We start from the raw sequence: 8,273 nt of genomic DNA on the forward strand, positions 1-8,273 counted from the left end.
CTGTTAATAGGGAACACATCAGTTTTTGTTCTCCTTTAAATCTGCTAATAGAGACCACATCAGATTTTGTTCTCCTTTCAACCTGCTAATAGGAACCACATCAGATTTGTTCTCCTTTAAACCTATTTTCCGAAACGTTCAGGTAGGTGCAATTATTGAAGGAATATTAAGGAAAAAGCATGTGAGAAAGAGCATTTCGATGTCTGTCGCAGTCATTTACTGTGATTGCAACATGCATCATATCGCAAAAGAAGCTCTAATTAGAACTCCTCACACAAAAACTTGACAATGTAGCTAAACAGGACTTAATTATTGTTAAAAATAACTATAAATGGCGCATGTGGCAATTAATATTTATTAATAATATTAATACTCCAACAAATAACACTAACAAACAAAATAATACTAATAAACAATCTAATCATTCCATTTATGGAGACAAATGCTACGAACATGACGGCGCCCTCAGGAATATAACGGCTAATCATGTAAGCCGTGATAAAAGGCCTGGAAACGAATGAATACTAACTGTACTTTTTTGAAAATGTAATTACAAAAATTTTAATTAATGTTCGTGGATCTACTGAAAAACGAATTTTAAATGATGATAACAATTACTGCAAAATGAAGAATTTTAAAAGATACGAATTGATGATTATCATAAATAATTAAACGCCTTATTATTAACTACATTACTGCTACAAATTAAAGCAGCATCATATAAATGACCTTTACTTTGCCCCATCATAAAATACATTCTAAAGCAAATTAATAATTAAAATAAATGAGAATAGCACCACATATCATAAATAAGCTGCACAGATTTCCATGGAGCAATATTCTGCGCCATATCATGTTGACAATCATTAAACATTACTTTACCGTCTTTGAGTGTCTAGCATTATATAAGGGTAAAATTCTCTTGAAGCAATTTGTGCAAATTTCGAAAAGTTTTTAAAGTTAAAAGGTTTGCCGGAACTGATTTGCAACTGATTTGGCAGGGCTTTTTCCCATGTCGTGCATGGTTAGAACATGTAGCATTTTCTGTTGGCTAACATTCAAATTTTTTTTTTCGGACACCAACAGTATAAATATAAAATTAACAAGAGTTAGCCGAAAAATCATTTCGCTAAAAGTTTCCCAAATGTGAATAAATTGACTACTGACATTAAAAAGTCTGATTTTGACAATTAAAATAAGGTCATGAAACCCTATCGAGAGATCAGGTGAACATTGGGTTAATACAATAAGTTGCATAGAATTTCGTGAAATGCAAATGAAAAAAAAAAAAAGTTAACATAAACCAGTTATTTTGTCCCTAGTCCAACGAACTGTCGTAAGCCATTTGTTCTTGCAGGGACGATTTAATTAACGCAAGAAAGAAAACCTTGACACCTCTAAGAAGTCTGACAACAGTGGATACTACTTACTTTAAAAATATTAATAATAATCGGGTAGTTAAATAAACTATATCGGATTTGTTGCAAAAGTGTCACCTTTCATGCAAATCATGTCCTTCAAACCTAGAACTATGTATTTAGTGACGTACAGAAATTACTATCAGTTTCTGATTTTTCCAAAAAAATACCAGATTCACTTTGCCATCTACCAACCAATTTTTTTGCTGATTCATTTTAGAATACATGTAATGATTTAACAACCATAAAAAATCTGCCAGTGAATCCGTGTAAAAAATAGATAATTAATACTGAGATTTTGACATAATCATTTTTGTGATTTACACAAATGGATCGAGGTCACTAACATGAGTCACATGACGAGATCAGTAAAAATAAGCAATAGCAGTGCGTAAAAAGGCGAATAATAATAATAATAATAATAATAATAATAATAATAATAATAATAATAATAATAATAATAATAATAATAATAATAATAATAATAATAGGTGAAAGACCCTTAGTGTGGTAATACTGAAGATAATTGCTCAGCACAGTAAATACAAATTTACATTTGCAAACTTACACACTACCACTTTAAGAAAATAAGAAGAAAATAAATGAGAAAGTTCAAATAAAAGTTGAATGCAGCTGCAGTAACAATTACCCTTTACTGTCTCATTACAAATTACGGGTGCTTCAGAAAATACAGTGAATTTAAAATTTGATTTTCTTAATATTTGTTTATTCATCTCTCTGCAAGCATTAAATTTCTTAGGCTACATGTTGCCGTAATATTCACCTCTAAAATGGTACTCTGTAGCGTGTACAGAAATCAAGTATTCCTATATTACCAAGATCTACAAGAGAAAAAAAAATCACAAAAATAAAAAAAAGTCGACGTCTTGTTTCATTTCGCGAAGATATGATCACAGCTAAACTGGACTACTGTCGGAGATCAAGCTAGTCTTACCCAGAACGGTTCTTGCTCCTGGTTTAGTCAGTGCCATGGGGTTCGTCCTTTGTTTTGCACTGATATTTCAGTTGGCTGATAGCACCACTTGTGTGGGTCTCTGGATGGCAACGGGTAGACAGGAACGTTTCCAGTGAGAAATTCTGGAATGGTTTAAGGGCAACAAGTAGTGGTTGAAGATTTCCCTGCCAAAGCCTTTTTTAGATTGCTTTGGTGCCTAGCGATTCCATACGTTCCATATGGAGCCTTTCTTGTAAGAAATTGACATTCCTATTTCTGGAGGCTATTGATGCCTGTGTGTCTCGCGTGTCTCAAGAGAAATATCTCGTGAGTAGCCTTCTGGGATAGTTTGTGGGCAACATGCCGTAAACGTACTGTACCTCACACCATCGTTAAGTATTGCAGAGGAGACGTTTCTACTTCCCATCACCATCAGGAGACCTATACAAGTGTCATTGACTAACCGAACCAAGAATATACCCTCCACACAAAAAAAAAGAACCCCCTACGGCATTGAAGGCATCTGCCAGGCAATACAGCGATCTATCACTGCAATTTTAAGACAGTTTGGAGGGTGGAGAGGGGGTAGGGGTCAGCTTTAAAAAAACGAAGTTTATAAGGTGCATATTTTGTCCGAAATCGAAGTGTCTTCCAACAACTGCCCACATATACCACTGAATTAAAGAATCCTCCAGGAGCAAAAGTTTGTGCTGGCTGAGTCAAACTTGATCTCCAACAAACAAATCATCTAGCGCAAAACACTATTTGTGATGAAGTCCTGCATTATGAAATGAAATTATGACTCACTGCAGCTTTATTACTTTATTTCTGTAGACTTTTTATAGTAAAAGGAAACGAAAACATGAGTGTGCCCACACCCTGCAAAAGTAACATTCATGAAATGAATATTGGGCAACTCAAGAGAATCATACCACACAAGAATAACTAAATTCATATATTGAAACAAATTTTACTCTGCTAAAAAGAGGAAGGTAAGATTTCAACAATCCTTTGTTTCATAAAAATCTCATAATAGCATGATTCACTAAAACGGTGAAGGCATCCACAATGGTGTAAGTGAAAACATATTTTAGGAAAATATATACAGAACGAGAGCTTTCAAACCGCCTCGATTCTCCTTGAGAAGGAGAATCGAGCAGGTTCTCAAAAGCTCTCGTTTGTATGTATATATATATATATATATATATATATATATATATATATATATATATATATATATATATATATATATATATATATATATATATATGTATATATGTATATATATATATATATATATATATATATATATATATATATATATATATATTTCTAATATATATTTTCATTTATACGACTGTGGTGATTCCTTCACCAATCCTCTGTTTTCTGTCTCCTGATTCAGGTTAATAACTCAGACTACTAGAAGTTCAAATAATTCAAGTCGAATCTATTTAAAATTTTCTGACAGTACGGGCAACTGAAACCCCTATCTTTCTGAGATCTACTACAAATCGTAAAAAGCGAACGATGAAAAACCGGGTTTAATCCTGAAGGACAGATCTGCCTCTGGGAAAATGGATGGTGGGGAAGAGTCACCAATCTTTTGTTCAAAGACAGGAAATAATTGCCAGGTCGAGCAATTCGAGGATAACTGCTGATATTAAAAGAATATATGTCACACGTGAAGGCCTGGTAGATGTAACCATGCCACCTGAGAGTGCGCTATTTTTTTTTTTTTTTTAGTCTCCTGAACAAACGGCGAGAAAAATAAACACATAAGGGACACAAAAGGCAGCAAGGAAAACACTGCAGCAGAAAGAAACAGGTTCTAAAGAAAGAGCGAGAAGGTAGGGGTTGGGGTCACTTTCTTATGAACAGTTTTACTGAGAGGACGAAAAATCCCAAACAGGAAACAACACTGAGAGCACCGACGGATTAAACCCACATAAACTTCAGCAATTTGGAGGAGGAAAGGAACTTTATCCATGAAAAACAAATTTTTAGAAAAACTTACTTTATCAGCTTTTCTAGGCCATAATGAAGCCCAAAGCCACTCATGTCGGACTCAAAATATCTTTCACGTGTTTCTAAGCTTAGATTTTCTGGAGGTTGTTAGTACCATGCTAAAACCCCAATAGATGATGTAGCTGCACTATAAATAATCACTGTAGCATTTACCTTAGTTAAAGACTTTTTGAAGCCACATATCCTAATTAATATGTTGCTCACTGTAAGAGCAAAGATGGGAGTGAAATACCTCATTCTCTAGAACCTGCGATTTTGCTCTTAGTACTTTATTATACGTCCTGCAGAAGCTTCCGCAAACCAAAGGCCTTTGACTGCCAATTTCTATGATATAAATAAAAAAGCTAAAACATTTGGCAATTAACTGACATGTGAAACTGAAACCAAAAATGGATCAACATAAAATACGAGAAAAACAGAACGTTGATCTTGGAAAATAGGACAACGAATAGTCTAAAAATGATTGAGCCTGCAAAATGACTAGCTTTAAAAAAAAAGGAAAATAATCGGGTCAAGGTTACCCCATACATAATTCCTTATGTCTGAGAAAAATACTGTTTAAGCTGACTTGAAGTATTGGACACGGTAAAATCATACTTAATTCATAACTACCAAGGGAGTTACCAACCCAAATGCAAAAATACAAAACTTACTGCTGGAGGTGAATCAGTGAAATAGTTGTCCAAGTTTCTGGGATCTATAGAGAGTATTATAAAATTCTGGCATTTATGCCGACTTCAGACCTACAGAATTATCAGGGAAAATAACAGGTTACTGCAAAGTTACCTACCTACCAAGTTTCATTAAAATCGAGAGAAATAGGAGATAATTTAGAATAATAATAATCAACCCCCAAGTCATAAATAAAGCCTTACGCGACAGATAAATAGTAATGATATAAACAAAATTTCAACTCAATCTCTTCAGACAATCGCGCTTCAGTGTAATGATATATGCAGCGCAATCGTGAACTATCACAAATTTGTTCAAGTCTTACATTTTAATAAACATTTTGTATAAATAATACCAAGAGCAATATTAGAACCTTAAGGATTACAAAAGCATATGATTTATAGCCCAATAAAGGAATGAATTGTTTCACCACTTAAATGGAGCCGTTTCACCTAAAAGTACTCGCATTGTCCATCCTAAATATTAATTATGTAACTAATATTTTCTGAAAATTAGATGGAAAATACTGACAGCTTATATTTTAAATTTCATTGTATCCTTGAAAAACAGGACGTGGTAAAAAGTATTTGGGGTTTATAATCGACTACCACTAAGATCAATAACAACAGTAATAAATAAGAAAAAGATAGAATACTGGCTTTTTGGAAGATTTGTCACCTTGAAAGATAGACCACGATAAAAAAAATTTTCTATCACCAACTGTGGCAATACATGCTTGCCAAATTTCTTCAAAATCGGAAAAAAAGGAAATAATCGAATTTGAACTGACCTGCTACCTAGAATAACGGGCAAAGGTAAAAAATGAGACTAGAATCGTTCTTAACCACCACCTACATAAGCACCAAACTTCACCACAGGAGGGAAAGATGAAACGTTGAAAAATAAAATTTTAGTCTTTAAACTGATCTGTGATATTCCACTAAAGGTCAAGATAAAATTATTTTGGAGCCCCAATCACTAACCCTGCAAGTGCCGACTGTGACCTGCAAACATAGGACTAGGTCTAAAAATATATTGGAAAAATTACTTACCTTTACAGGTGCAAACCAATCAACTTTCATCAAAACATGGCAAAACAAAGTTCATTGATCATTATACAAAATGTCATAAAAAATAATGAATACTGGAATTTAAACAAAACATTACAAAAAACTGAGGTAGATCACTTACCAAATTTTATATTTTTTGGCAGCAGGACTTCTGTGAAACAACAACTTCATGATGACCTTGACGCAAACGCGAACGACGGTAGTAACTATACACTCCCCCCTAACACTCCTTATAAAACTTTCAGAAACGCGAAAATGCACTTGCTAGTCATATAATGTTTTCTATTACACAAATACTTAAGTAAATAGTGGTCCCTTCTTCTCGGAAACTGGAGACTGTGTACTTTTGTAATACCTTTCTTGCATTAATATTTTTTTTTTTTCTAAATTATCTTTTGGGCTCTAATATGGATTGCACAGTATTCATAAAAGCCTTCTGAGTTTCGTGTAATTGTCTAAAAAATAAGGATTCGTGATACGATCATTTTTTTTTTTATATTTTACGGTGAGCTTGACTGATGTAGCAAATCACCGAAAATCAAATAATATGCCAAAGTAATAATTGTCTTAAAAATTCTCGCTGAGAAATATCCTACCTATGCACGCAACATCGCATGCTGAACACACTGGCTTGAAGTTAAATAATTATATTTTTATGGCATTTACGTTAAAGTTCTCATCTGTCTTCAACGTCTCTCCTTCTATGATAGACTTCTGGCTGACAACGGCTATGATCTGAAAAAAAAAAAATTATGTCTGATGCATAATCTAAATTCAAAATGGGAGCTTTAGTCAATTTTTTTTTTAAACCAGCACGTATAGAGACCGTGATTTAACAATGTGCGTCGATAACCATTGCCGTTCTGGCCTAAAAAAATTGCTCCTCAAAAATAATCTACCACGATTTTCAACAGGCCATCATCAACAAAAGAAGTTCTAGAGTCATCTGACGTAAAGCAGAAGTGACTGCCCCCAGGTATTACTGTGGTGACTCCATTTTATCCAGACATTACTATGGTGACTGTCCCAGTTAGCCCCAACTAAACTTAAACACACATCCCCTACTAAACCTAAACACGCCACCTGCTAAACCTAAACACATCTCCACTAGACCTAAACACACACCACCACTAAACCTAAACAAACCCCCTATTAACCTAACCACATCTCCACTAAACCTAAACACGCACTCTCACTAAACCTAAAGACACACCCCACTAAGTCTAAACACAGAGTTATTAATCACAGGGGAAAAAAAAGCATCTTCAATAATATATTTCTATGGTATCGAGTACATGAATAATGAGGTATGATACACCCGTAGAGTTTACTTACCACATAAGTTACAAAGAGAAGGGGGAAGAGGGATGGGGAAAGGGAAGGGGTATTATGTAAGTTGTGCCAAATGACGGCCACGTGCCAAATTTTGTCTAGATGGTCAAGTGGTTACCACATAAGTTACAATGGGAAAGGGGAAGGGGAAGGTGGAGGGGGGAAGGGTAATGGGGAAGGGGAAGGTGGAGGGGGGAAGGGGAATAGGGTATGGGTTTAACACCTGCCTTATTATCTAAATTGGGTCAAATAATGGCCACATGCCAAATTTTGTCTAGATGGGTCAAGTGGTTACCACGTAAGTTACAAAGGGAAGGGGGAAGGGGAAGGGGTACAGGTTTGAAACCTACCCTATTATCTAAGTTCGGTTAAATGATGACCACCTGTCAAATTTTGTCTAGATCGGTCAAGGCAGTTATCACATAAGTTACAAATGGAAGGGGAAGGGGTACCCTAATTATCTTAGTTAGGCCACGTGCCAAATTTAGTTTAGATCGGTCAAGCGGTTACCACAAAAGTTACAAAGGGATGGGGGAAGGGGAAGATGGCACGGGTTTGAAACCTACCCTATTATCTAAGTTGGGTCATATGATGGTCACGTGCCAAATTTTGTCTTGATCGGTCAAGCGGTTACCACAAGTTACAAGGGGAAAGAGGAAGAGGGATGGGGAAGGGGAAGAATGTACGGTTTGAAACTTACCCTATTATCTAAGTTGGGTCAAATGATGGACACCCGTCAAATTTGTGTAGATCGGTCAAACGGCTACCACGTAAGTTACAAAGGGAATGGGGAAGGGG

General features: G+C 35.2%; 1 long non-coding RNA gene across 1 annotated transcript in view; it reads right to left on the reverse strand.

Moving 5' to 3' along the window:
• The window catches only part of LOC136841232 (uncharacterized), a 36,885-nt gene that overhangs the window by 26,022 nt on the left and 2,590 nt on the right, over positions 1 to 8,273 (reverse strand). The window contains exon 2 of the long non-coding RNA XR_010853840.1: positions 6,265 to 6,878. This is a non-coding gene — a long non-coding RNA (uncharacterized lncRNA). The remainder of the gene's footprint in view (positions 1 to 6,264; positions 6,879 to 8,273) is intronic.

Source organism: Macrobrachium rosenbergii, chromosome 8 (genome assembly GCF_040412425.1).
Source record: "Macrobrachium rosenbergii isolate ZJJX-2024 chromosome 8, ASM4041242v1, whole genome shotgun sequence".
NCBI classification, from domain to species: domain Eukaryota; kingdom Metazoa; phylum Arthropoda; class Malacostraca; order Decapoda; family Palaemonidae; genus Macrobrachium; species Macrobrachium rosenbergii.